This window comes from Leucoraja erinacea, unplaced genomic scaffold (assembly GCF_028641065.1).
Source record: "Leucoraja erinacea ecotype New England unplaced genomic scaffold, Leri_hhj_1 Leri_581S, whole genome shotgun sequence".
Classification (NCBI taxonomy): Eukaryota; Metazoa; Chordata; class Chondrichthyes; order Rajiformes; family Rajidae; genus Leucoraja; species Leucoraja erinaceus.
The window spans coordinates 35,512-63,503 of NW_026576489.1; the positions used below are offsets into that span (position 1 = coordinate 35,512).

The 27,992-nt window shown below is 44.9% G+C and overlaps 1 pseudogene; it reads right to left on the minus strand.

Annotated features, from left to right (window-relative positions):
* Positions 1-5,373: 5,373 nt before the first annotated feature.
* On the minus strand, positions 5,374-27,276 carry LOC129694220 (interferon-inducible GTPase 5-like; annotated as a pseudogene).
* Positions 27,277-27,992: the final 716 nt, after the last annotated feature.

Consider the following 27,992-nt stretch of genomic DNA (forward strand, 5'->3'; position numbering starts at 1 on the left):
TCCAAATGTGCTGCTATCTCATCTTTAATAACTGACTCTAGCAGTTTCCCCACTACCGATGTATGACTCACTGGTCTGTAATTTCCCATTTTCTCTCTCCCTCCCTTCTTAAAAAGTGGGGTTACGTTTGCTACCCGCCAATCTCCAGGAACTACACCAGAATCTAAAGAGTTTTGAAAGATTATTACTAATGCATCCACTATTTCTGGAGCTACTTCCTTAAGTACTCTGGGATGCAGCCTATCTGGCCCTGGGGATTTATCGGCCTTTAATCCATTCAATTTACCCAAGACCACTTCCCGGCTAACCTGGATTTCACTCAATTCCTCCAACTCCTTTGACCCGCGGTCCCCTGCTACTTTTGCAGTCAGTTTTTATGTTCCCTGCCAGTTTTCTTTCATAATCCATTTTTCCTTTCCTAATTAAGCCCTTCGTCCTCCTCTGCTGGTCTCTGAATGTCTCCCAGTCCTCCGGTATGCTGCTTTTTCTGGCTAATTTGTACGCATCATCCTTCGCTTTGATACTATCCCTGATTTCCCTTGTTATTCATGGATGTACTACCTTCCCTGATTTATTCTTTTGCCAAACTGGGATGAACAATTTTTGTAGTTCATCCATGCAGTCTTTAAATGTCTTCCATTGCATATCCACCGTCAACCCTTTTAGAATTAATTGCCAGTCAATCTTGGCCAATTCACGTCTCATACCCTCAAAGTTACCTTTTTTTAAGTTCAGAACCATTGTTTCTGACTTAACAATGTCACTCTCCATCCTAATGAAGAACTCAACCATATTATGGTCACTCTTGCCCAAGGGGGCACGTACAACAAGATTGCTAACTTACCCTTCCTCATTACTCAATACCCAGTCTAAAATAGCCTGTTCTCTCGTTGGTTCCTCTACATGTTGATTTAAAATAGTAGGCATTTACTACAAACCAGATAAATGTGTCCATACACCATGAAATAAATATATACACACATGAATAAATAAACTGATAAAGTGCAAATAACAGAAAGTGGATATTAATAATCAGAGTTTTGTCCGAGCCAGGTTTAATAGCCTGATGGCTGTGGGGAAGTAGTTATTCCTGAACCTGGTTGTTGCAGTCTTCAGGCTCCTGTACCTTCTACCTGAAGGTATCAGGGAGATGAGTGTGTGGCCAGGATGGTGTGGGTCTTTGATGATACTGCCAGCCTTTTTGAGGCAGCGGCTGCGATAAATCCCCTCGATGGAAGGAAGGCCAGAGCCGATGATGGACTGGGCAGTGTTTACTAATTTTTGTAGTCTTTTCCTCTCCAGGGCGCTCAAATTTCCGAACCAAGCCATGGTGCAACCGGTCAGCATGCTCTCTACTGTGCACCTGTAGAAGTTAGAGAGAGTCTTCCCTGACAAACCGACTCTCCGTAATCTTCTCAGGAAGTAGAGGCGCTGATGAGCTTTCTTTATAATTGCATTAGTGTTCTCGGACCTGGAAAGATCTTCAGAGATGTGCACGCCCAGGAATTTGAAGCTTTTGACCCTTTCAACCATCGACCCATTGATATAAATGAGGCTGTGGGTCCCCCTCCTACTCCTTCCAAAGTCCACAATCAGTTCCTTGGTTTTGCTGGTGTTGAGGGCCAGGTTATTGCGCTGGCACCATATGGACAGTTGCTCGATCTCTCTTCTGTACTCTGACTTATCCCCATCAGTGATACGCCCCACAATAGTGGCGTCGTCAGCGAACTTGATGATGGAGTTCACACTGTGGTTGGCTACGCAGTCATTGGTATAGAGTGAGTACAGCAGGGGGCTGAGCACGCAGCCTTGAGGTGCTCCCGTGCTGATTGTTATCGAGGCTGACACATATCCACCAATACGAACTGGCTGTGGTCTGTGGATGACGAAGTCGAGGATCCAGTTGCAGAGGGATGCGCAGAGACCCAGTTCTGCGAGTTTGGCAACGAGTTTGGATGGGATGATTGTGTTAAATGCCGAGCTGTAATCGATAAATAACAGCCTGACATATGAGTTTTTGTTGTCCAAGTGGCCCAGTGCGGAGTGGAGGGCCAGCGAGATCGCATCCACCGTTGATCTGTTGTGGCGGTAAGCGAACAGCAGTGGGTCTCAAAATCTGAGGAAGGACATTATTGCCATAGAGGGAGTGCAGAGAAGGTTCACCAGACTGATTCCTGGGATGTCAGGACTTTCTTATGAAGAAAGGCTGGATAGACTCGGATTGTACTCGCTAGAATTTAGGAGATTGAGGGGGGATCTTATAGAAACTTACAAAATTCTGAAGGGATTGGACAGGCTAGTTGCAGGAAGATTGTTCCCGATGTTGGGGAAGTCCAGGACAAGGGGTCACAGCTTAAGGATAGAGGGAAAATCCTTTAGAACCGAGATGAGAAGAGCATTTTTCACACAGAGAGTGGTGAATCTCTGGAACTCTCTGCCACAGAAGGTAGTTGAGGCCAGTTCATTGGCTATAGTTTAGAGGGAGTTCGATGTGGCCCTTGTGGCTAGAGGGATCAGGGGGTATGGAGAGAAGGCAGGTACAGGATACTGAGTTGGATGATCAGCCATGATCATATTGAATGGCGGTGCAGGCTCAAAGGGCCGAATGGCCTACTCCTGCACCTATTTTTCTATGTTTCCATGTAGGAAGGAACTGCAGATGCTGGTTATACACTGTTCTACCCATCACTTCACTGGTCTCAGTCTGTTCACGTCACTCACCTGTGAAACAGCGAGCTTTGTTGTGAGCGGGTGTACACACTGCCACGCCACTCCGCCCAGTGGAACCGGTTCACCGACTCGCCAGCCGCCTGTCACTTCACCGGCGAGGAAGAGACCGTGTTCCATATGTACATGGGGTGTGAGAGGTTGCAGCCCCTGATCGACTATCTGAAGGGGCTGCTTCTCACGTTTTGGCCCTAAGCTCATGATATTTGGGCGCCCGGTACAGAGGGAGGAGGGTCGGGAGGGAGAGAGTAAATCATACTGTTTGTAAGGGCGGGTGGGGGAGGGAGAGAAACTGGGAAGGAGAAGCGGCAGGACAAAGCATGGCCGGTAATAGGTGAACACCGGTGAGGGGGTTATTTGACAGGCTGATTGTGGGACAAAGGACCAGGGATGCGGGTGTCAGCCAGGTTCCAATGTAAGGGTGGGGGGAAACCGGGAAAGAAGGGGGTGAATTAATTCGCCTGCAGAATCCCACCCGGGGAGCTGGTGATGGGGCAGCAGGGGCAGGGTGGCGGGTTTACAAAGAGCTTCCACAGATAAACTGGACAGGAAAGCATTGAGTGTGATGCCAACGAGAACTTTATTGCTTTACTCTCCCAGTACAAGAGAAACCCAATGTTTACAGTAATCATTGCGAATACAACATCAACTGGCTTAACAATGATGGCGCGGCGCCTCTGCGTGGATGCAGTTTTGGTCCACTGGTCCACTGGTCCACTGGTCCACTTGTCCACTGGTCCACTTGTCCACTGGTCCACTGGTCCACTTGTCCACTGGTCCACTGGTCCATTGGTCCACTGGTCCACTTGTTCACTGTATCCTGATGGATAATATTGCAAGTGTCTCTAAAGGTCACTTGTTGCTGTGGTAGCCTGGTTACTCCCGGGCCCCAACACTGCATCACATTTCACGTCTCATCATTTTATTCACTTTTCCCCTCATATTTTTCTTTATTATTCCGTTTTTTGGTATAGTTAAGATCTAAGTTAAAGGTGCCTTTATAATTGTTATTTGCTGAAATAAGCGCTCTACTAATAGATCATGCTTCTGTTACCGCCCTGCTAAAGGATCAGACTATTTCTGTGCTAACTTGTGTAAAATGATGACATCTGCTGTAGAACTAGATTATAACACAATTAGTTCTACACTACACTACAATGCTACAATGCTTCCCGGCTGCTCGACTCGGGTGCAATCATCTGTTATGATATAGATATGCCATTTATTGTCACTATACATGTACAGTGAAATTGAAAGCTGCTCGTACTCAGTGCATACATATAATTTAGTACAAAAAACAAGAAACAGAGAAACAAAAAACAGAAGGGAGAAGGGGGGGGGATAGGTGCACAATTCTTTGGCACTATATACATATATACAGATGGAAGTCCGGGTGTTGGGCTGTGAAGTCAGTGCATGTGTGAATTTGAATTAAGAGTAGTTATAATTTTCGGAAAGCAACTATTTCTGAGTCTATTTGTCCTGGATTTGATGCACCTATAGAGCCTTCCAGAGGGGAGCAGGTCGAACAGTCCAAACGCAGGATGGGAGCTGTCTTTGATGATCTTCTTTGCCCTGCTAAGGCAGCAGGAGGTGTAGATATCCATCAGGGAGGGGAGAGGGCAACAAATGATCTTCTGCGCTGTCCTAGTTACCCTCTGAAGCCTCTCCCTGTCTGCCATGGTGCAGCTGCCATACCATGCTGTAATGCAGTATGTCAGCAGGCTCTCGATGGACGAGCGGTAGAAGGTCAGCAGCAGGTTGGAGTCCAGGTTGTGCTTCCTGAGGACCCTCAGGAAGTGCAGCGGCTGCTGAGCCTTCTTGATGACTACTGTCGTGTTGTCTGTCCAGGAGATATCAGCAGCGATATGGACGCCGAGAAACCGGAAGGTGTTGACGCTCTCCACACACTCGCCGTTGATGTGTAGGGGGACTAAGTCGGTGCTGTGCCTCCTGAAGTCGACAATGAGCTCTTTTGTTTCCCTGGTGTTCAGAGCCAGATTGTTTTCTGAGCACCAGGTTGTCAACTTCAGGACTTCCTCTCTGTAGGCTGCCTCGTCTCCCTTTGAAATAAGTCCGACTACAGTAGTGTCGTCAGCAAATTTGATGATGCGGTTGTTGTTGTGGGCCGGACTACAGTCGTAGGTGTAGAGACAGTATAAGAGGGGGCTTAGCACACAGCCCTGTGGGGAACCGGTACTCAACCTGCGAGTGGAGGAGAGGTGGGGGCCGAGTCTCACAGTCTGGGGCCGGTTGGTGAGGACATCTTTTATCCAGGCACATGTGAGAGTGGGGAGGCCGAGAGTGACCAGTTTACCAATGAGATTGTCCGGAATGATTGTATTGAAAGCTGAGCTATAATCCACAAAGAGCATCCGGACGTAGCTCTGCCCCTGCTCCAGATGGCTCAGCACAGAGTGGAGAGCTACGGTAATGGCGTCTTCCATGGTTCTGTTTTGGCGATAAGCGAATTGGTGGGGGTCGAAGTCTGGTGGTAGATAGTCCTTGATGTGCTGGAGGACCAATCTCTCGAAGCACTTCGTGATTACCAGAGTGAGGGCCACAGGACGGTAATCATTAAGGCTGGTGATGGGAGACTTCTTCGGCACTGGGACGATTGTGGCTGATTTTAGGCAGGACCGGATAACTGCCTAGTCCAGGGAGAGGGAAAATTCTGATGAAGATGGCAATGAGCTGGTGGGCGCACGCTTTGAGCACCTTACCAGGTACTCCATCTGGGCCGATAGCCTTCTTGGGGTTCACTGCCAGGAGCACCCGTCTGACATCGTGCTCCCTGACAGTGAGTGGGGTAGTACAGGAGCCAGGTGAGGGTGGGAACAGGGCTGTAGCAGGTGAGTGCTGCTGTTGTGATGTTTCAAAGCGGGAGAAGAAGCAATTTAGCTTTTCTGCCAGCGGCACACTCAGATCTTCTGACTTTGTGGCACAGCCTCTGTAGTTGGTAATGTCTTGTATGCCCCGCCATACCTCCCGTGTATTATTGCTGGACAAGTGGGACTCTATGCTCCTCTTATGGTCTGTCTTATGTTGTCCTTACGCTGCTGGGTTCTGCTGCAAATAGCTCACTACTATTAAGTAACATTTTGGTTGGCATCTGCCTTCAGATTCGAATTTCCGTACATTCGTGGATTAATATTCGAATATCTTGATACTATTAGAATTTACTGCACTTGTCTCCGCCGTGTGAATTTTATTGCCGTTATCTCTATGCGATTAGATCAAAGTTGATTCGTCTTCCTAGAGATTACACCTCAGTAAGATTTGCCCTGTCACGCCAACACAATTCCCTCCACACCGCTGAGCTCGGTTTAACATGTTCCCAAACACGCGGTCTGGAGGCCGGAAGCAGCCGAGTTGAAGATCATTTCCCGCTCGCTCCGGAGACTCCGCCGTAGCCGTTGAGGTCCAGTCAGCGACTCGACTGTACAAACCCGCCCGACTGTACAAAGCTGAATGGTTTCATTAGTTAACTCCTTTAACCACCCTCCGTCTTTGGTCCATAGCTTCTCTGTCAGTAAGTGTAAACTGACCGGACTGTGTTCAATAAAGTCACCTGCAGTTAATAACAGGGGTTGTTGCAAAAGCTCATCGGGTGATGTAGCGTCTGTGGAGAGGAAATTCTCTCTGCTCCTCTTTCACGGGGATTGGCGGCCCTGAGTGGATTTTTGCCTGTTATTTTGTATTGTTGATCTCCAGCTCCGGACACAAGTGGGAAATAACATTTGTGGAGAAAATTGGAGGAAGTTTCACAGATATTAAATAAATTAATTTTCCGTCTGAAGAAGGGTTTCGGCCCGAAACGTCACCAACATTTTTGTATACCTTTAAAGGAATTAATGTCTGGCAAAATAACATTTAAAGGGGCTATGCTGTTTGTGAAACGGTGAAAAATTTACAATCCATAATTAGAAGTTAATCGGATGAAGAACTCAGACTGTGACCGAATCTCCGGAACCGTGGGGTTTTAGTAAATATTTCATGTAAATGGGAAAAAGAGTAGCAAAGTCAAATGTGGGTCCCTTGAAGGCAGACACGGGTGAAATTATTATGGGGAACAAGGAAATGGCAGAAGAGTTGAATAGGTACTTCGGATCTGTCTTCACTAAGGAGGACACAAACAGTCTCCCAGATGTACTGGAGGACAGAGGATCTAAGGGGGTAGAGGAACTGAAAGAAATTTTCCTTCGGCGAGAAATAGTATTGGGAAGGCTAATGGGACTGAAGGATAATAAATCCCCTGGGCCTGATGGTCTGCATCCCAGGGTCCTCAGGGAGGTGGCTGTAGAAATAGTGGATGCATTGGTGATCATTTTCATATGTTCAATAGATTCAGGATCAGTTCCTGTGGATTGGAGGATTGCTAATGTTATCACACTTTTCAAGAAAGGAGCAAGAGAGAAAACGGGGAATTACAGAGCAGTTAGCCTGACTTCGGTGGTGGGAAAGACGCTGGAGTCAATTATCAAAGAGGTAATAATGGGGCATTTGGATAGCAATAAAAGGATTAGTCCAAGTCAGCTTGGATTTATGAAAGGGAACTCATGCTTGACTAATCTTCTGGAATTTTTTGAGGATGTGAAAATTGAAATGGATGAAGGGGTGCCAGTGGATGTAGTGTATCTAGACATTCAGAAAGCCTTTGATAAGGTCCCACACGGGAGACTGGTGACTAAAATTAGATGACATGGTATTGGGGGGTAGGGTGTTGACATGGATAGAAAAATGGTTGGCAGACAGGAAGCAAAGAGTAGGATTGAACGGGTCATTTTCAGTATGGCAGGCAGTGGCGAGTGGAGTGTCGCAAGGCTCGGTGTTGGGGCCGCAACTGTTTACCATATATTAATAATTTTGAAGGGGGAATTCGGAGCAACACTAGCAAGTGTGCAGATGATACAAAGCTGGGTGGCAGTGTGCATTGTGAAGAGGATGTTAGGAGGTTGCAGGGTGACCTGGACAGTGGGCAGATACGTGGAGATGCAGTATAATATAGAGAAATGTGATGTTATCCACTTTGGTGGAAAAAACAAGGGGAAGATTATTATCTCAATGTGGTTAGGTTAGGTAAGGGGGAGGTGCAGCGAGACCTGGGTGTCCTTGTACACCAGTTACTGAAAGTTGACTTACAGGTACAGCAGGCAGTGAAGAAAGCTAATGGAATGTTGGCCTTCATAACAAGAGGATTTCAGTATAGGAGTAGAGAAGTTCTGCAGTTGTATAGGGCTCTGGTGAGACCACTGCTGGAGTATTGTGTACAGTTTTGGTCTCCTAATTTGAGGAAGGATATCTTTGTGATTGACGCAGTGCAGCTTAGGTTCACGAGATTGATCCCTGGGGTGGCGGGACTCTCATATGAGGAAAGATTGAAAAGACTAGGCTTGTATTCACTGGAGTTAAGAAGGATGAGAGGTGTCTTATCGAAACATATAAAATGTTAAAAGTACTGGACAAGCTACATGCAGGAAAAATGTTCCCAATGTTGGACGTGTCCAGAACCAGGGGCCTCAGTTTTAGAACAAAGGGAAGCCAATTTCAAACTGAAGTGGGAAAAGACGGTTTCACCCAGATAGATATGAATTTGTGGAATTCCCTGCCAGGGAGGTTAGTGGAGGCCAAGTCACTGGATGGGTTTAAGAGAGAGTTAGATAGAGCTCTAGGGGCTAATGGAATCAAGGGATATGGGGATAAGGCAGGCACGGGTTATTGATTGCGGACGATCAGCCAAAATCGCAATGAATGGCGGTGCTGGCTCGAAGGGCCGAACGGCTTCCTCCTGCACCTATTTTCTATGTTTCTATCCTTCAACTTTTCTAAATTCTGTCACTGAACAGATTAAAAAAACATCCATCGTTCACTGTATTTTTACTGAGTGAACTGCTCCCGGCTGTTATAATTTGGGAGGAATCAGTACGTGAACTGGACTGCCAGTAACCTGTAGAATGTGTGTAGAACAGGCTCGGTAATCTGAGGTTAACGCGCAGACTTCATTGGAGATGGAGAATAACTTGCTCCCACTCGTGTTCTGGTGTTTACACGGTGGCTGATGAGATGGATGTGGGTCCCGCGGACTGGACCTCAGGTGGCGCTTGATGGGCTGGGCAGGTGGCTAGTTTGTGACGTGGCCACTCCTGTATTTCACTTGGCCTCCAGGTTCTCAGTAGCATACCGAATTATTATCGCCACTTTCATCAGTCACAGGCCAGGAATTCCACAGAATCAGTGACAGGTTTAAAGTTTTAATCAAGGAGGGTTTGAGAACATTATACATTGTTTGTTCTGTCTCTGTGGAGCTCGTCCGTGGCGATACGGCTCAGTGTATAGTGACTGCTTCAGGAGTTTCATGTCAGGTGTCTAGTCTAAATACGTCTCTCGACCCAAAAACGCCAGCCATTCCATCTCTCCAGAGGTGCCGCCTGTCCCGCTGAGTTACTCCAGCATGTTGTGTCTATGTCAGGTGACTAAATGTTATATTTCTCTGTGCAGGAGAGGGGGGTTGGGGCAGGTCATTAATATTGGTGACTAATATTGGATTGGACACCTGCAAATGGCCAAGGACACGAGAGATACCTGGGATGGCAGGGGGTGATGGGGATATTTGGATTCCGCAAAATGATGTAGATAGGTTGAGTGAGTGAGCAAAGCCACTTCGATAATGGAGTTTAACGCAGGAAATTGTGAGGCCATACGTTTTGATAGGAGGAATCTAATGTCGGATGTGATCAAAATGGAGAAAGTCTGTAGATAAAGGAGGCACATAAATATGAAGATGTTTGTATCCATGAGGTACAAGTGACTAGTGGGTCGGTGAAACAAGAGGTTAAGAATGCTGACGGCATGTTGGCTTTTATTGCAATGGGGTTGGAGTTTAGAAATAGGGAAATGTTGCCATAATTATAACTAGAATATCTAGAATGTTGTGCATAGTTTTAGTTGGCCAATTGTACAGAACATGACAACACACTCAGCCCACTGGGATCAGAAGATCATCTTCTCATGTAAGACTGAAGAAGTTAGATCTGTATTCGTTGGAGACTGGAAGAAGATGTCGTCTTTGTGAAACATTCCAGCCCCTTGGAGGTTTGACTAGATGTTGATATGGTTTCATTGGTGAGAGCTTGTTGAACGCGGTGGCAACATCACACTGAGTCTCCCCGGGAGAGTTATCTTCTGTTCTTCAGCGGGTTGGTGCGGTTAAGGTGTTTGTAGTGAATTGGTTGTGAAGATTACAGCAGTGACAACAGCTTTTAAAATAATTCATCAGCTGTAAAATAATTTGGAACTGGGTGAAGATGTGAAAGATGATATTTATTTTCCATTCCCGTATCCGCGATGACTTGCAGCAACTCAGTAGCGGATTCTTTATTGTGGATGACCAGGGTCAGTGGCAAATGCAACTTTCACCACTCTCTGGGCATTGTCCACAAGTTCATCCAATACGTCGGTCAGCAGCTTGCAAGTCATTTTAAATGATGATACTGCCCCGAAGATGGAGCCAATGATTGGTATCATTTCAAGGGCCATTTCCACCTCTGAAACAGCAACAATACTGGCACGCAACAACATTTTAGTCACAAACACCTCATTTATTTCACCCATCAGTGGGGTTCTCACTTCTGCTTTCAGAAATTCCACAGGTTTCTTTGCGGCATTGGCCAGTCTCTGAAGGGAGGCATCATCCAGGCCGAGACTTCTACGGAAATCTATTATTGCAGTGACTAGTATCCTGAGCCCAACAGCGAAAGACAATCCGGGAACAGGCACCGCTCCCACAGCTGCTGAGGCTGTTGCCCAACATCCAGATACGTTCCTTCAATTGGGCTCGTTTCTGCTCCACAATCTTCACTGTTGTGCAATGAAGTGACATCAATAAAATATCTCTCTTTATTCCATTGAGATTATTTACAAGCGTTTCCCTTAACAATTCCAAATCGAACTCTTTTGGGAGAAGGCTTGATATCAGGAAAATAATGGGTTCTGAAATCCCCGCTTTCGTCAAACCTCTACTTATGTCTTGTTTCACCCCATCAAGTTCCCTCACTCTATCAAAATCTATACCCTGCCATTCTAAAGAACGGATGTCGTTGTCAATTTGACTTCGTACGAAGTATAACTTCTTCCCCAAATTTTGAATCTCCTTGGCTACATTCGCATCATTTTCGGTGAATCGATTCTGTGAGATGATTATGAAAAAATCGTATGTTTTGAATTCCATTTTGCTGACGTAATCCTTCATTGGAAACTGTGTTGTTCCAACTCCCGGCAGGTCCCAGAAACAAACATTAGGGAAGGTGGGATGTTTGTATGGAGTTCGCTCTATTGTGGTTTCAATGTTCCCGATTTTAGCTGCACCCTCATCGCAGCCCCGCAGCCCCCTCATGGTGTTGATGAAGGTGGATTTCCCTGCACCCGAATTTCCTGTCACAGCGATGTTAAGCTCTGCATTTTCTATATCGTTCAATTTCTTCTTTATCTGTGTCGCAAACTCGCTCAGCCCACCCTGCTCATAAGTGGTCTTCAGTTCATTGATTTCCTGCTGACTGAAGTATGCAGATTCTGAACACGAAGCCATCGTATCTCTGTGGAAATAAATGAACATATTGTATTTTTAATACATCTCTAAATATGTATTTCATGAGACACAGAAACAAAATCACAGTCACGTGTTTGTGATCAAAGCTGAGATCACTGGGCCTGAATGTCCCACTTCACAGATATAGCGGGATACACTGGGCTGAAGATTCAATGAACCGGTCACTCATTAACACTCCTGCCCATTCCCACACTGACCTTTGTGTGACCCGAACTTCGTTGTGCTTTGCGGATAGAAACATAGAAATATAGAAACTTAGAAATTAGGTCAGCAGTACGCCAATAGGCCCTTCGAGCCAGCACCGCCATTCATTGTGATCATGGCTGATTGTCCCCTATCAATAACCCGTGCCTGCCGTCGCACCGATATACCTTGACTCCACTAGCCCCTAGAGCTCCATCTAACTCTCTCTTAAAACCATTCAGTGATTTGGCCTCCACTGCCCTCTGTGGTAGGGAATTCCAGAAATTCTCAACTCTCTGGGTGATAAAGTTTTTTCTCACCTCAGTCTTAAATCAGATTCAGATTCAATTTTAATTGTCATTGTCAGTGTACAGTACAGAGACAACGAAATGCATTAAAGACAACGAAATGCATTAAAGACAACGAAATGGCCTCCCCTTTATTCTAAGACTGTGGCCCCTGATTCTGGACTCGCCCAACATTGGGAAAATATTTCCTGCATCTACCTTGTCCAGTCCTTTTATAATCTTATATGTTTCTATAAGATACCCCCTCATCCTAAACTCCAGTGAATACAAGCCTAGTCTTTGCAATCTTTCCTCATATGACAGTCCCGCCATCCCAGGGATCAATCTCGTGAACCTACGCTGCACTGCCTCAATCACAAGGATGCCCTTCCTCAAATTAGGAGACCAAAACTGTACACAATACTCTAGATGTAGTCTCACCAGAGCCCTATACAACTGCAGAAGAACCTCTTTACTCCTATTCTGAAATCCTCTTGTTATGAAGGCCAATATTCCATTAGCTTTCTTCACTGCCTGCTGTACCTGCAAGGCAACTTTCAGTGACCGTAGTACAAGGACGCCCAGGTCTCGCTGTACCTCCCCCTTACCTAACCTAACTCAATTGAGATAATAATCTGTCCCCTTGTTTTTGCCGCCAAAGTGGATAACCTCACATTTATCTATATTATACTGCATCTGCCACGCATTTGCCCACTCACTCAACCTGTCCAGGTCACCTTGTAATCTCTTAACATCATCTTCACAGTTCACACTGCCATCCAGCTTTGTGTCATCTGAAAACTTGCTAGTGTTGCTCCTAATTCCCTCTTCCAAATCATAAATATATATGGTAAACAGTTGCAGCCCCAACACCGAGCCTTGTGGCACTCCACTCGCCACTGCCTGCCATTCTGAAAAGGACCCGTTCACTCCTACTCTTTGCTTCCTGTCTGCCAACCAATTTTCTATCCATGTTAACACCCTACCCCCAATACGGAGAGACGGAGATGCATAGATATGGGAGTGTGAAAACGGGACAAAGGCAACAAAGCAAATAGAGATAAAATGTAGTCGGAGATAGAGACTGGTTGAAGAACTGGGAAGGGGAAAAGATGGAGAGAGAGGAAAAGCAAGGGCTACTTGAAGTTAGAAACATAGAAACATAGAAAATAGGTGCAGGAGTAGGCCATTCGGCCCTTCGAGCCTGCACCGCCATTCAATATGATCATGGCTGACCATCCAACTCAGTATCCCGTACCTGCCTTCTCTCCATACCCCATGATCCCTTTAGCCACAAGGGCCACATCTAACTCCCTCTTAAATATAGCCATTGAACTGTGGCCTCAACTATCTTCTGTGGCAGAGAATTCCAGAGATTCAACACTCTCTGTGTGAAAAATGTTTTTCTCATCTCGGTCCTAAAGGATTTCCCCTCTATCCTTAAGCTGTGCCCCTTGTCCTGGACTTCCCCAACATCGGGAACCATCTTCCTGCATCTAGCCTGCCCAACCCCTTAAGAATGTTGTAGTTTTCTATAAGATCCCCACTCAATCTCCTAAATTCTAGCGAGTACAAGCCGAGTCTATCCAGTCTTTCTTCATATGAAAGTCCTGACATCCCAGGACTCAGTCTGGTGAACCTTCTCTGCACTCCCTCTATGGCAATAATGTCCTTCCTCAGATTTGGAGACCAAAACTGTACGCAATACTCCAGGTGTGGTCTCACCAAGACGCTGTACAACTGCAGTACAACCTCCCTGCTCCTATACTCAAATCCTTTTGCAACGAATGCTAACATACCATCCACTTTCTTCACTGCCTGCTGCACCTGCATGCCTACTTTCAATGACAGGTGTACCATGACACCCAGGACTCATTGCATCTCCCCTTTTCCTAATCAGTCACCATTTAGATAATAGTCTGCTTTCCTGTTTTTGCCACCAAAGTGGCTAACCTCACATGCATCCACATTATGCTGCATCTGCCATGCCCAAGCGAAATATGAGGTGCTGTTCCTCCAATTTGCACTGGGTCTCACTCTCACAATGGAGAATGCTCAGGCAGAAAGGTCACTGTGGGAATGTGAGGGGGAGTTAAAGTGTTTCTCAACCGGGAGATCAGGTAGGTTAAGGTGGACTGAGCAGTAATATTTAACAAAATGATTGCCAAGCCTGCGATTGGTCTCACCGATGTACGATTGGAACTGCGGCTGGATTCATACTGGAGCATCCACGATGCTGAGAAAGTCGTGGATAGCACGTACAGTGAGTTGGTCACACCGCAGGTAAAAGGTAAGAGGACAGGAAGGGAACGGGTGGCCAATAGCCAGCAAAGCAGTAGGCGGGTAGTGCAGGAGTCCCCTGCGGTCATCTCCCTCCTAAACAGGGATACCATTTTGGATACTGTTGAGGGAGATTGCTCATCAGGGGAATGCAGCAGCAGCCAAGTTCATGGCACCATGGGTGGCTCTGCGGCACATGGTGGGGGGGGGGGGGGGGGGGGGGGGGGGGGGGGGGGGGGGGGGGGGGGGGGGTGGGGGGGGGGGGGGGGGGGGGGGGGGGGGGGGGGGGGGGGGGGGGAAGAGTGGAAGGGCAATAGTAATAGGGGATTCAATTGTCAGGGGAATAGATAGGCGTTTCTGCGGCCGCAAACGAGACTCCAGGATGGTATGTTGCCTCCCTGGTGCAAGGGTCAGGGATGTCACTGAACGGCCGCAGAACATCCTGGAGGGGGAGGGTGAACAGCCAGTTGTCGTGGTGCATATTGGCACCAACGACATAGGTAAAAAAAGGGATGAGGTCCTACAGGATGAATTTAGGGAGCTAGGAGATAAGCTTAAAAGTAGGACCTCAAAGGTAATAATCTCTGGATTACTACCAGTACCACGGGCCAGTCAGAGCAGAAATAGGAGGATATTGCAGATGAATACGTGGCTTGAAAAATGGTGCAAGGGAGAGGGATTCAAATTTTTAGGGCATTGGAACCAGTTCTGGGGGAGGTGGGACCAATACAAACAGGACGGTCTGCACCTGGACTGGAATGGAACCAATGTCCTTGGGGGAGTGTTTGCTAATGCTGTCGGGGAGGATTTAAACTAATGTGGCAGGGGGATGGGTACAAGAGCAGAGAGGCAGGGGGGTGTAAAATGAGGGTAGAAGAAAGAGGTAGCAAGGTGAAAAGTAAAAGTGGCAGGCAGACAAAACCAGGGCAAAAATCAAAAAGGGACACTTTTCAACATAATTGTATAAGGGGTAAGAGCGTTGTAAAAACAAGCCTGAAGGCTTTGTGTCTCAATGCAAGGAGTATTCGTAATAAGGTGGATGAGTTGAACGTACAGATAGCCATTAATGATTATGATATAGTTGGGATCACGGAGACATGGCTCCAGGGTGACCAAGGCTGGGAGCTGAACATCCAGGGATATTCAATATTCAGGAGGGATAGAGAGAAAGGAAAAGGAGGTGGGGTAGTGTTGCTGGTTAGAGAGGAGATTAACGCAATGGAAAGGAAGGACATTAGTTTGGAGGATGTGGAATCGGTATGGGTAGAGCTGCGAAACACTAAGGGGCAGAAAACGCTGGTGGGTGTTGTGTACAGGCCACCTAACAGTAGTAGTGAAGTTGGAGATGGTATCAAACAGGAAATTAGAAATGCTTGCGACAAAGGCAAAGCAGTTGTAATGGGTGACTTCAATCTACATATAGATTGGGTGAATCAAATTGGCAGGGGTGCTGAGGAAGAGGATTTCTTGGAATGTATGCGGGATAGTTATCTAAATCGACATGTAGAGGAACCAACGAGAGAGCTGGCTATTTTAGACTGGGTATTGAGTAATGAGGAAGGGTTAGTTAGGAGTCTTGTGCGTGGCCCCTTTGGGCAAGAGTGACCATAATATGGTTGAGTTCTTCATTAGGATGGAGAGTGACATTGTTAATTCAGAAACAATGGTTTTGAACTTAAAGAAAGGTAACTTTGAGGGTATGAGACGTGAATTGGCCAAGATTGACTGGCAATTAATTCTAAAAGGGTTGACGGTGGATATGCAATGGAAGGCATTTAAAGACTGCATGGATGAACTACAAAAATTGTTCATCCCAGTTTGGCAAAAGAATAAATCAGGGAAGGTAGTGCATCCGTGGATAACAAGGGAAATCAGGGATAGTATCAAAGCAAAGGATGATGCGTACGAACTAGCCAGAAAAAGCAGCATACCGGAGGACTGGGAAAAATTCAGAGACCAGCAGAGGAGGACGAAGGGATTAATTAGGAAAAGAAAAATGGATTATGAAAGAAAACTGGCAGGGAACATAAAAACTGACTGCAAAAGTTTTTATAGATATGTGAAAAGAAAGAGATTAGTTAAAACAAATGTAGGTCCCTTGCAGTCAGAAACAGGTGAGTTGATCATGGGGAACCAGGATATGGCGGACCAATTGAATAACTACTTTGGTTCCGTCTTCACTAAGGAAGACATAAGTAATCTGCCGGAAATAGCAGGGGCCCGCGGGTCAAAGGAGTTGGAGGAATTGAGTGAAATCCAGGTTAGTCGGAAAGTGGTGTTGGGTAAATTGAATGGATTAAAGGCAGATAAATCCCCAGGGCCAGATAGGCTGCATCCCAGAGTACTTAAGGAAGTAGCTCCAGAAATAGTGGATGCATTAGTAATAATCTTTCAAAACTCTTTAGATTCTGGAGTAGTTCCAGAGGATTGGCGGGTAGCAAACGTAACCCCACTTTTTAAGAAGGGAGGGAGAGAGAAAACGGGTAATTATAGACCAGTTAGTCTAACATCGGTAGTGGGGAAACTGCTAGAGTCAGTTATTAAAGATGGGATAGCAGCACATTTGGAAAGTGGTGAAATCATTGGACAAAGTCAGCATGGATTTACGAAAGGTAAATCATGTCTGACGAATCTTATAGAATTCTTCGAGGATGTAACTAGTAGCGTGGATAGGGGAGAACCAGTGGATGTGGTGTATCTGGACTTCCAGAAGGCTTTCGACAAGGTCTCACATAAGAGATTAGTATACAAACTTAAAGCACACGGCATTGGGGGTTCAGTATTGATGTGGATAGAGAACTGGCTGGCAAACAGGAAGCAAAGTAGTCCCATCTACCTGCGCTCAGACCATAACCCTCCATTCCTTTCCCGTCCATATAACTATCTGGAACTCTCTGCCACAGAGGGTAGTTGTGGCCAGTTAATTGGCTATATTTAAGAGGGAGTTAGATGTGGCCCTTGTGGCCAAGGGGATCAGAGGGTATGGAGAGAAGGCAGGTACGGGATACTGAGTTGGATGATCAGCCATGATCATATTGAATGGCGGTGCAGGCTCGAAGGGCCGAATGGCCTACTCCTGCACCTAATTTCTATGTTTCTATGTTTCTATGTACAGGAGTCCACACCTGGAACAGCAGATACAGTAGATGAGGTTGGAGGAGGTGCGAGTGAACCTCTGCCTCACCTGATAAACCTGTCACGGTCCTTGGACGGAGTTGAGGGGGAGGTATAGGGACAGGTGTTGCATCTCCTGCGGTTGCAGGGGAAAGTACCTGGGGAGGGGGTGGTTTGGATGGGAAAGGATGAGTTGATCAGGGTGTTGCAAAGGGAACGGTCTCTGCTGAACGTCTAAAAGGGTGGAGATGGGAGGGTGTGGCTAGTAGTGGGATCGCGTTAGTGGTGGTGAAAATGTCAGAGGATTATGTGCTGTATGCAATGGTTGATGGGGTGAACGTTGAGGACAAGAGGAACTCTGTCGCTGCTGCAACTGGGGGGGGGGGAGGTGGAGCAAGGGCAGAGCTGTAGGGTACCAAGGAGATGCTAGTGAGGGCCTCATCTATGATGGGAGAGGGGAACCCCATTACCTGAAGAATGAGGACATCTCTGATGACCTGGTATGGAGCACCTCGTCTTGGGTGCAGATGTGGCGGAGACAGAGGAATTGGGAGTAGGGGATAGAGCAGGGGTGGGGAACCTGCAGCTCTTAAGGCTGAATGCGGCCTTCTAGGCCATTAAGTGAGGCCTTTTGAATGAATCCAAAATTTGTACAACAAATCCTTTAATTTTTATTAATATTTTTGTTTTAATCTTAATTGTTTTAATCTTATTAATTATTTTAATTTTAATCTTAAAATGAATGTATTTAAAATACCAAAGAATAAAAGAAGATTCACCAAAATAATCCTCCACGACTAGTGAGTGTATGTACAGATGGTGTCCCTTCCATGACAGAAAAACGTGAAGGGTTTATTGCACAGATAAAAAAGGAATTATCAGATCCTGCTGATTTCATTTCATTTCATTGTATTTTACAGCAAAATCTCTGTGTTGAATCTACTATTTCAAAAGTGGCACTTATGTATTGTTAACTCTATTCGTGCAAATGCAACCCGGCATGGTCAGTTTCATAATATGCTAAAGTTGGACAATGAGGCATTCAGTGTGGATTTGCCGTATCATTGTAAAGTGCGTTGGATATCGCAGGGACAGGTGTTAGCAAAATGGTTATCTTAGCGAGAACAGATAGTTAAATTTCATGGTACAGAATCAGCAATGTGAATTATTGAATGAAGGTTTCTATAGGAATATTGCATTTCTGTGTGATATCATGTCAAAGCAAAATGACGAATGTTTCTTTGCAAGGTAAAACTAAGTATATATATGATATGTGGCAAAAAATCCAAGCATTTCCAAATAAACCTATCTATTTTCAAAACTCTTATTCAAGATGAAATTTCGGATGAACTTTTTCCGCAGTTAGCGAAGGTCATTGATGAGCAGGAGGATTCATGCGAATCATTTGAAGAATATTCAGCTGTTATAGACTTATTAATTAAAGAATACAATGAAAGATTCACTCTTTGAGAATCATGACATCACACTCAAATTAGCATTTCAACCTCACCTAGTTGATGTCTCCAAGGCTCCTAAAGAACTACAGATGGAATTGATTGAGCTCTCTGAAGATGACATTTTCAAGTCCTTATTTGACGTTAAGAAAGATTTAGGAGAAAATGCAATAGAATACCCACGTCTTCGGCAACATGCATGAAAAATGCTTTCTTGCTTTTCAACCATTTATTGCTGTGAATCTACATTCTCCTACCTGACCCAAACCAAAATGTTCTTAAGGTCACAAATGACGGATACCCATCTAGAAGATCAGCTGAAACTGCGTACCTCCATGTTGCAACCAAATATTCAAATCCTTTCCCACAACAAAGTCATTAAAAGGTTAGTTAACTTTAGAATTCACAAAATAGATTCATTTTCTTCAGTTAGTACAAAGTAGTTAGATTGTTACAAAATAATGTACATTTTTTAAGTATACCTAATTGAAGTTTTTTGCATGGGGCCTTATTAGATTACAGCTAACTTAATGCGACATTCCAACATGAAAAGGATCCCCACCGCTGGGATAGAGGCTTTACAGGAAGCAGGGTGGGGAGAAGTGTAGTCCAGATAGTTGTGGGGGTAATATATGTCAGTCATATAACCATATAACAATTACAGCACGGAAACAGGCCATCTCGACCCTTCTAGTCCGTGCCGAACACATATTCTCCCCTAGTCCCATCTACCTGCGCTCAGACCATAACCCTCCATTCCTTTCCCGTCCATATAACTATCCAATTTATTTTTAAATGATAAAATCGAACCTACCTCCACCACCTTCACTGGAAGCTCATTCCACACAGCTACCACTCTCTGAGCAAGGAAGTTCCCCCTCATGTTACCCCTAAACTTCTGTCCCTTAATTCTCAAGTCATGTCCCCTTGTTTGAATCTTCCCTACTCTCAGTGGGAAAAGCTTATCCACGTCAACTCTGTCTATCCCTCTCATCATTTTAAAGACCTCTATCAAGTCCCCCTTTAACCTTCTGCGTTCCAAAGAATAAAGCCATAACTTGTTCAACCTTTCTCTGTAACTTAGTTGCTGAAACCTAGGCAACACAAACCTAGGCTACCATTTACCATGTACGTCCTATTTTGATTTGTCCTGCCAAGATGTAGCACCTCACACTTATCAGCATTAAACTACATCGGCCATCTTTCAGCCCACTCTTCCAACTGGCATTAATCTCTCTGTAGTCTTTGAAAATCTACTTCATTATCAACAACCCTACCTATCTTAGTATCATCTACTAATCCAATTTACCACACCATCATCCAGACCATTGATGTACATGACAAACAACAGTGGGCCCAACACAGATCCCTGTGGCACCCCACTAGTCACCTGCCTCCAACCTGACAAACAACCATCCACCATTACTCTCTGGCATCTCCCATTCAGCCACTGTTGAATCCATCTTGCTACTCCAACATTAATACCCAACAATTGAACCTTCTTAACCAACCTTCCGTGAGGAACCTTGTCAAAAGCCTTACAGAAGTACATATAGACAACATCCACTGCTTTACCCTCATCAATTTCCCGAGTAACCTCTTCAAAAAATTCAAGAATAGTCAAACATGACCTTCCAGGCACAAATCCATCTTGACTGTTCCTAATCAGACCCTGTTTATCCAATGCTTATCTATTTTATCTCTAAGTATCCTTTCCATTAATTTTCCCACCACTGACGTCAAACTAACAGGTCTATAATTGCTAGGTTTACTCTTAGACCCCTTTTTAAACAATGGGACAACATGCACAGAACACCAATCCTCTGGCACTATTCCCGTTTCTAATGACATTTGAAATATTTCTGTCATAGCCCCTGCTATTTCTACACTAACTTCCCTCAATGTCCTAGGGAATATCCTGTCCGGACCTGGAGACTTATCCACTTTTATATTTCTCAGAAGTGTCAGTACTTCCTCTTCTTTGAATCTCATAGTTTCCATAGCTACTATACTTGTTTCCCTTACCTCACATAATTCAATATCCTTCTCCTTGGTGTATACCGAAGAAAATAAATTGTTCAATATCTCCGCCATCTCTATTGGCTCTGCAGATAGCTGTCCACTCTGACTCCCTAATGGACCAATTTTTATCCCTCATTATCCTTTTACTATTAATATAGCTGTAGAAACCCTTTGGATTTACTTTCACCTTGCTTGCCAAAGCAACCTCATATCTTCTTTTAGCTTTTCTAATTTCTTTCTTAAGATTCTTTTTACATTCTTTATACTCATCAACCACCTCATTTACTCCATGCTGCCTATAATTATTGTAGACCTCTCTCTTTTTCCGAACCAAGTGTCCAATTTCCCTTGAAAACCAGGGCTCTTTCCAATTTTTATTATTTCCTTTCAACCGAACAGGGACATAAAGATTCTGTACTCTTAAAATTTCACCTTTAAATGTCCTCCATTTCTCTTCTACATCTTTCCCATAAAACAAAATGTCCCAGTTCACTCCTTTTAAATCATCTCGCATCTCCTCAAAGTTAGCCTTTCTCCAATCAAAAATCTCAACCCGAGGTCCAGTTCTGACCCTCTCCATAATTATATTGAAACTAATGGTATTGTGATCACTGGACCCGAAATGTTCCCCAACGCATACCTCTGCCACCTGACCCGTCTCATTTCCTAACAGGAGGTCCAGCACTGCCCCTCCTCCAGTAGGTACTTCTATGTATTGCTGCAAAAAAACTATCCTGCACACATTTTACAAACTCCAACCCATCCAGCCCATTTCCAGAATGTGTTTCACATTTGAAAATTGAAATATCCCACAATCACTACCGTGATCGATACTCTATCTCCTGTGATGGAGACAGTGTGATCAAGAAACGATATGTGTTGATGTGAGTGTGTGAAGTGTGTGTTTGTGTGAAGCGTGTGAAGTGTGCGAGTGTGATATGTGAGTGTGTGTGTGTTTGCGTGAAGTGTGCAATTTGGACACGTTTCAAACTGCGAGACTTGTTTCACATAAACTGCGAATTCCGAGCGGAAACGAAACTGCGGACGAGCAAACAAATATTTCCGAGAAAGAAAATATGTTTCCTGTTCAGACACGCAAGGTTTAGCCACACACACACACACACACACACGCGCCCACACATACGCGCCCACACACATACACACACACATACACACACACACACAACTGCTGATCGATCAAACCCAGTGAACACATTTTCCAACTCTCACTTCAATTCATCCCGTTAATGAAAACCAAGTGCACTGGAGATCTGAAATAAAAATCACATCAAACGCTGGAAACATTCAGCAGCCCAGGCAGCCAATGGATCCTCGAGCTGAAACACTTCACTCACATTTGATAACTTAGAGATAGACACAAAAAGCTGGAGTAACTCAGTGGGACAGGCAGCATCTCTGGAGAGAGATAACTCAGAAACTGATAACTGATTCTCTCCGCGGCTGCTGCCTGTCTCACTGAGTGTTTTGAACAGTTTCCAGTGTCGCTGCTCCGATTCTGCTCCTTACCTACTTCGGTTCAGGAGGAGACTCCGTCAGTGAACGTCCGCTGTGATCGCTACTCCAGTCCGCTGTGTGTCTGGACTTTCCCTCTCCCCGTGTCAAGTACTTGGATGGATTGCTGCACGTTATCCAATAAGGTTCAAGATGTGTGTGAGCTCACTTGTTGCCGGGTGACTTTACTCTTTACCCGCCGGCGTGATCGCTGGGGGACAGTTATACCTACAATGTGAAAACCCACGCAGGTCACAGGGAGAACTCCGTACAGACAGCACCCGTAGTGGGGATCGAACCCAGGACTCTGGTGCTGCAAGCGCTGTACCACCTTGTGTCCCACTTAGGAAACCTGAACGGAAACCTCGGGAGACTTTGCGCCCCACCCAAGGTTTCCGTGCGGTTCACGGAGGTCTCCATACCTGCTTCCACTACCTGCAACCTCCAGCAACCACCTGCAACCTCAGGTTTCCGTTCAGGTTTCCTAAGTGGGACAGGGGATACTCTACTGCCTGCGCCACCGTGCCACCCTGTCTGCGTTCACCGGCAATGGACTGAATACATCACGGGGGGGAAACAAGATAGACACAAAATGCTGGAGTAACTCAGCGGGACAGAGAGTATCTCTGGAGAGAAGGAATGGGTGACGATTCGGATCGAGACACTTCTTCAGACTGAAGTCAGGGGAGGTGGAGATATATAGATAAGGAAGTGTAAGGTGTGAAAATGGGACAAAGCAGATGGAGATCAAGGAATATGTAGAATATATCATTGTTAGCTGGGAGAAGGGAACAACAAAGCAAACAGAGATAAAATGGATACAGTAGATGAGGTGCAAGTGATCCTCTGCCTCACTTGAAAAGACTATCAGAGTTCTTGGACGTAGTAGAGGGGGAGGTATAGGGACAGGTGTTGCATCTCCTGCGGTTGCAGGGGAAAGTACCTGGGGAGGGGGTGGTTTGGGTGGGACAGGATGAGTTGACCAGGGAGTAGCGAAGGGAATGGTCTCTGCGGAAAGTGGAAAGGGGTGGAGATGGGAAGATGTGGCTAGTGGTGGGATCCTGTTGGAGGTGGTGAAAATGTTGGAGGATTATGTTGGATAAGTCTCCAGGTCCGGACAGGATATTCCCTAGGACATTGAGGGAAGTTAGTGTAGAAATAGCCGGGGCTATGACAGAATATTTCAAATGTCATTGGAAACGGGAATAGTCCCCGAGGATTGGCGTACTGCGCATGTTGTTCTATTGTTTAAAAAGGATTCTAATAGTAAACCTAGCAATTATAGACCTGTTAGTTTGACTTCAGTGGTGGGCAAATTAATGGAAAAGATACTTAGAGATAATATATATAAGCATCTGGATAAACAGGGTCTGATTAGGAACAGTCAACATGGATTTGTGCCTGGAAGGTAATGTTTGACTAATCTTTTTGAATTTTTTGAAGAGGTTACTAGGGAAATTGACAAGGGTAAAGCAGTGGATGTTGTCTATATGGACTTTAGTAAGGTCTTTGACAAGGTTCCTCATGGAAGGTTGGTTAAGAAGGTTCAACTGTTGGGTATAAATGCAGGAATAGCAAGATGGATTCAACAGTGGCTGAATGGGAGAAGCCAGAGGGTAATGGTGGATGGCTGGTTATCGGGTTGGAGGCAGGTGACTAGTGGGGTGCCTCAGGGATCTGTGTTGGGTCCTTTGTTGTTTGTCATGTACATCAATGATCTGGATGAAGGTGTGGTAAATTGGATTAGTAAGTATGCAGATGATACCAAGATAGGGGGTGTTGAGGATAATGAAGAGGATTTCCAAAGTCTACAGAGTGATTTAGGCCATTTGGAAAAATGAGCTGAAAGATGGCAGATGGAGTTTAATGCTGATAAATGTGAGGTGCTACACCTTGGCAGGACAAATCAAAATAGGACGTACATGGTAAATGGTAGGAAATTGAAGAATACAGTTGAACAGAGGGATCTGGGTATAACCGTGCATAGTTCCTTGAAGGTGGAATCTCATATAGATAGGGTGGTAAAGAAAGCTTTTGATATGCTAGCCTTTATAAATCAGAGCATTGAGTACAGAATCTGGGATGTAATGTTAAAATTGTACAAGGCATTGGTGAGACTAAATCTGGAGTATGGTGTACAATTTTGGTCGCCCAATTATAGGAAGGATGTCAACAAAATAGAGAGAGTACAGAGGAGATTTACTAGAATGTTGCCTGGGTTTCAACAACTAAGTTACAGAGATAGGTTGAATAAGTTAGGTTTTTATTCTCTGGAGCGCAGAAGGTTAAGGGGGGACTTGATAGAGGTCTTTAAAATGATGAGAGGGATAGACAGAGTTGATGTGGACAAGCTTTTCCCTTTGAGAATAGGGAAGATTCAAACAAGAGGACATGACTTCAGAATTAAGGGACAGAAGTTTAGGGGTAACATGAGGGGTTCTTTACTCAGAGAGTGGTAGCGGTGTGGAATGAGCTTGCTTCCAGTGGAAGTGGTGGAGGCAGGTTCGTTGGTATCATTTAAAAATAAATTGGATAGGCATATGGATGAGAAGGGAATGGCGGGTTATGGTATGAGCGCAGGCAGGTGGGACTAAGGGAAAAAAAGTTGTTCGGCACGGACTTGTAGGGCCGAGATGGCCTGTTTCCGTGCTGTAATTGTTATATGGTTATTATGTGCTGTATGCGACGGCTAATGGGGTGAAAGGTGAGGACGGGGAACTGTGTTCCTGTTGCAACTGGGGGGAGAGGGAGTAAGGGCAGAGCTGCAGGGTACCGAGGAGACCCTAGTGAGGGCCTCATCTGTGATGGGAGAGGGGAGCCCCCGTTCCCTAAAGATTGAGGACATCTCCGATGACCTGGTATGGAGCACCTCAACTTGGGCGCAGATGTGGCATAGGTGGAGGAATTGGGAGTAGGGGATGGAATCCTTACAGGAAGTAGGGTGGGGAGAAGTGTAGTCTAGATAGTTGTGGGGGTCAGTGGGTTTATAATAGATGTCAGTGGATAGTCTATCTCCTGTGAAGGAGACGGTGTGATCAAGAAATGGTGTGTGTGTGTGTGTGTGTGTGTGTGTGTGTGTGCGCACCTCTGTGTGTGTGTGTGTGTGTGTGTGTGTGTGTGTGTGTGTGTGTGTGTGTGTGTGTGTGTGTGTGTGTGTGTGTGTGTGTGTGTGTGTGTGTGTGTGTGTGTGTGTGTGTGTGTGTGTGTGTGTGCAGGGTCGGCCTTTGGAGGTGCGGGGCCCACGTTTATTATAAACTTTCTATCTCTATGGTGGAATGGAATCAAAATGTGCGCTTTAAAAAGTGCCTGCGAGTAAACAGATCTAAGCAACATTTTAATTAACAAAATTGCATACATGTAAGCCTACAAGTAACAAACAAAATGTGTAGATCACCTCTGAAAAGTACATAGTTACAAAACCACTTGTTTTAGTGACTGCGAAATGAAAAAAAAAAGTAATTTAATTAACTAGATCCTGGAAAACCAATAACCATTGGCGAAAAACCAGTCCAGGCATTACATTTTGGGCTTCAGCCCCACCCTACCCTCTCGGGCTTTGATTACTGCAGACATTTTTGAGTGGAAGACTTGCTATAAAACCACGGATTGTGCGATTTAACTACTTGGTTTCCCTCCCAAGTTGACTCTCTCCAACTTTCCCCACGAGAGATCACTTAAACCAAATATTTTAAAAATTACATTTGGCCGCTTCTCTCCAGAAGGTGGTAAATTCAAATCCAGACATGTATTGAGAGTTGAGTGGTGTTTTCCACATATAGATGTGGTGTCTATACTCAAAACATCATTACAACATGATATGTTGCCCAGTTTCAACTGTGTGGTGCTCTCCCATCCTCCCATACTGTGAAATTATTTATTAAAAATATTAATTTTGTTTTCAGAATAAAATATTTCAGAATTTAAGTGCATTGTTGGAAACAAATTATCTTTTTTGGATTTCTATTAACAATCATAATTATAATTGAGTCATATTATTATTGCCTTTTATTATGAGAAAGTTATCTTTCTTGCTTTTTTCTCTGCAAAGTCTTTTAGAATTGTGTCTCAGTTTAAACTCCAGCTAATTTCAGATTCAATGGACATAATTGCCAAACTGTTCCAACGTTCTTGCTGAATTGATGATCTCAAGTAAGTTTTCATCACTTTTAGCTTGGAAAAAACTCCTTTCTCCAGATGCCACAGACACTGGGACTGTCAAGAAAATCCAAAGAGCAATAAATACATTCTGAAATGCGGTCGATCTGTTGTTGCAAGCAAGGAATTCAAGCATTTTCAGCAGATAATCGTTGCTGCAGTTCACAACAACTGAGCATAGCCTGCAAATGCTTTTTGACGTTCTCAACCTTAGCTAGTCTTGTATGAATGTTCAGCCAGTTATTAAAACCACAACTTGCAAGTGCACTTGCTGCGTTATCAAAAAACCTGCGGTAGTAACAGGAGATTTCATCACTTGATACAGAGTATATTAGCCATGGACCATCTACAATTTCACCATTTGGCAGTTTCCTTTTGCAGTGAAATTTTGAAAAACGTGATCCACTCTCATTCTTGTTGGAAAATTCGACTATAATTGTAGGTGGTCCTTTTTTCACTAAATAGTCCCAAACACTCTGACTTATCATTTCTGGCCATTTTGCAGGATCATCTATTAATTCTACAAAACTGGCAACTTTTGAATTCCCGTTCTCCCTTGCCCCAGAGGCACCAGCGGCCATGCCAACAGGCGAATGTCCTTGTTTGTCAAATGTAACTTTCAAAATGGCCGATCTCACTTTCAGTACATGAATTCCTACTTTGATTATCTTGCATAATTTCTTCAAACTTTCTTCGTTCGGTGTCATTATCTTCACTGTGTTGTGGCTCCACTTGCTCTTCTGCATTTTCTGAGATAGTTTTGCTGAAATACTTATCTAATGAATCTTTCTCCTTTTCTGCTTTGGCCTTCTTTGCCTTGGCTACATCCCTCTTCTTACCGCCACTCAAATATATTCTGTCGATGGCCCTTAGTCTTTTACTCATAAATACAGAAACCACAGAAATCTCTGTAGAACCTGCAATGTGGTGTTACATATATATTGCAATAAGTTGTTGTGTGTACTTGACAAGCCGAGAGTAGATTACTCTAGCGCGGGGCCCAATTGGGAGCAATTGGTACAATTGGCTTCAGGCTGACCCTGTGTGTGAGTGTGTGAGTGTGAAGTGAGTGTGTGTGTGTGTGTGTGTGCGTGCGTGCGTGCATGTGTGTGTGTGTGTGTGTGTGTGTGTGTGATGTGTGTGTGTGTGTGTGTGTGTGTGTGTGTGTGTGTGTGTGTGTGTGTTGTCATCTTGCTAAACCTTGCACGTGTATACAGGAAGCACCCTACCTTTCTCGAAAACTGCCACATAGAAACCAAATTTCCGACAAAGGAAGGGTGTTTCCTGTATACACGAGCAAGGTTTAGCAAGATAACAACACACACACACACACACACACACACACACACACACACACCCACACACACACACACACACACACACACACACACACACACACACACACACACACACACACACACACACACACACACACACACAGTCAAACACACAGTCACACACACACACACACACACACACACAATACACAACTGCTGCCCTGGTCGATCAAACCCGGTGAACACATTTGCCAACTCTCACTTCAATTCATCCCGTTAATGAAAACCAAGTGCACTGGAGATCTGAAATAAAAATCACATCAAACGCTGGAAACATTCAGCAGCCCAGGCAGCCAATGGATCCTCGAGCTGAAAC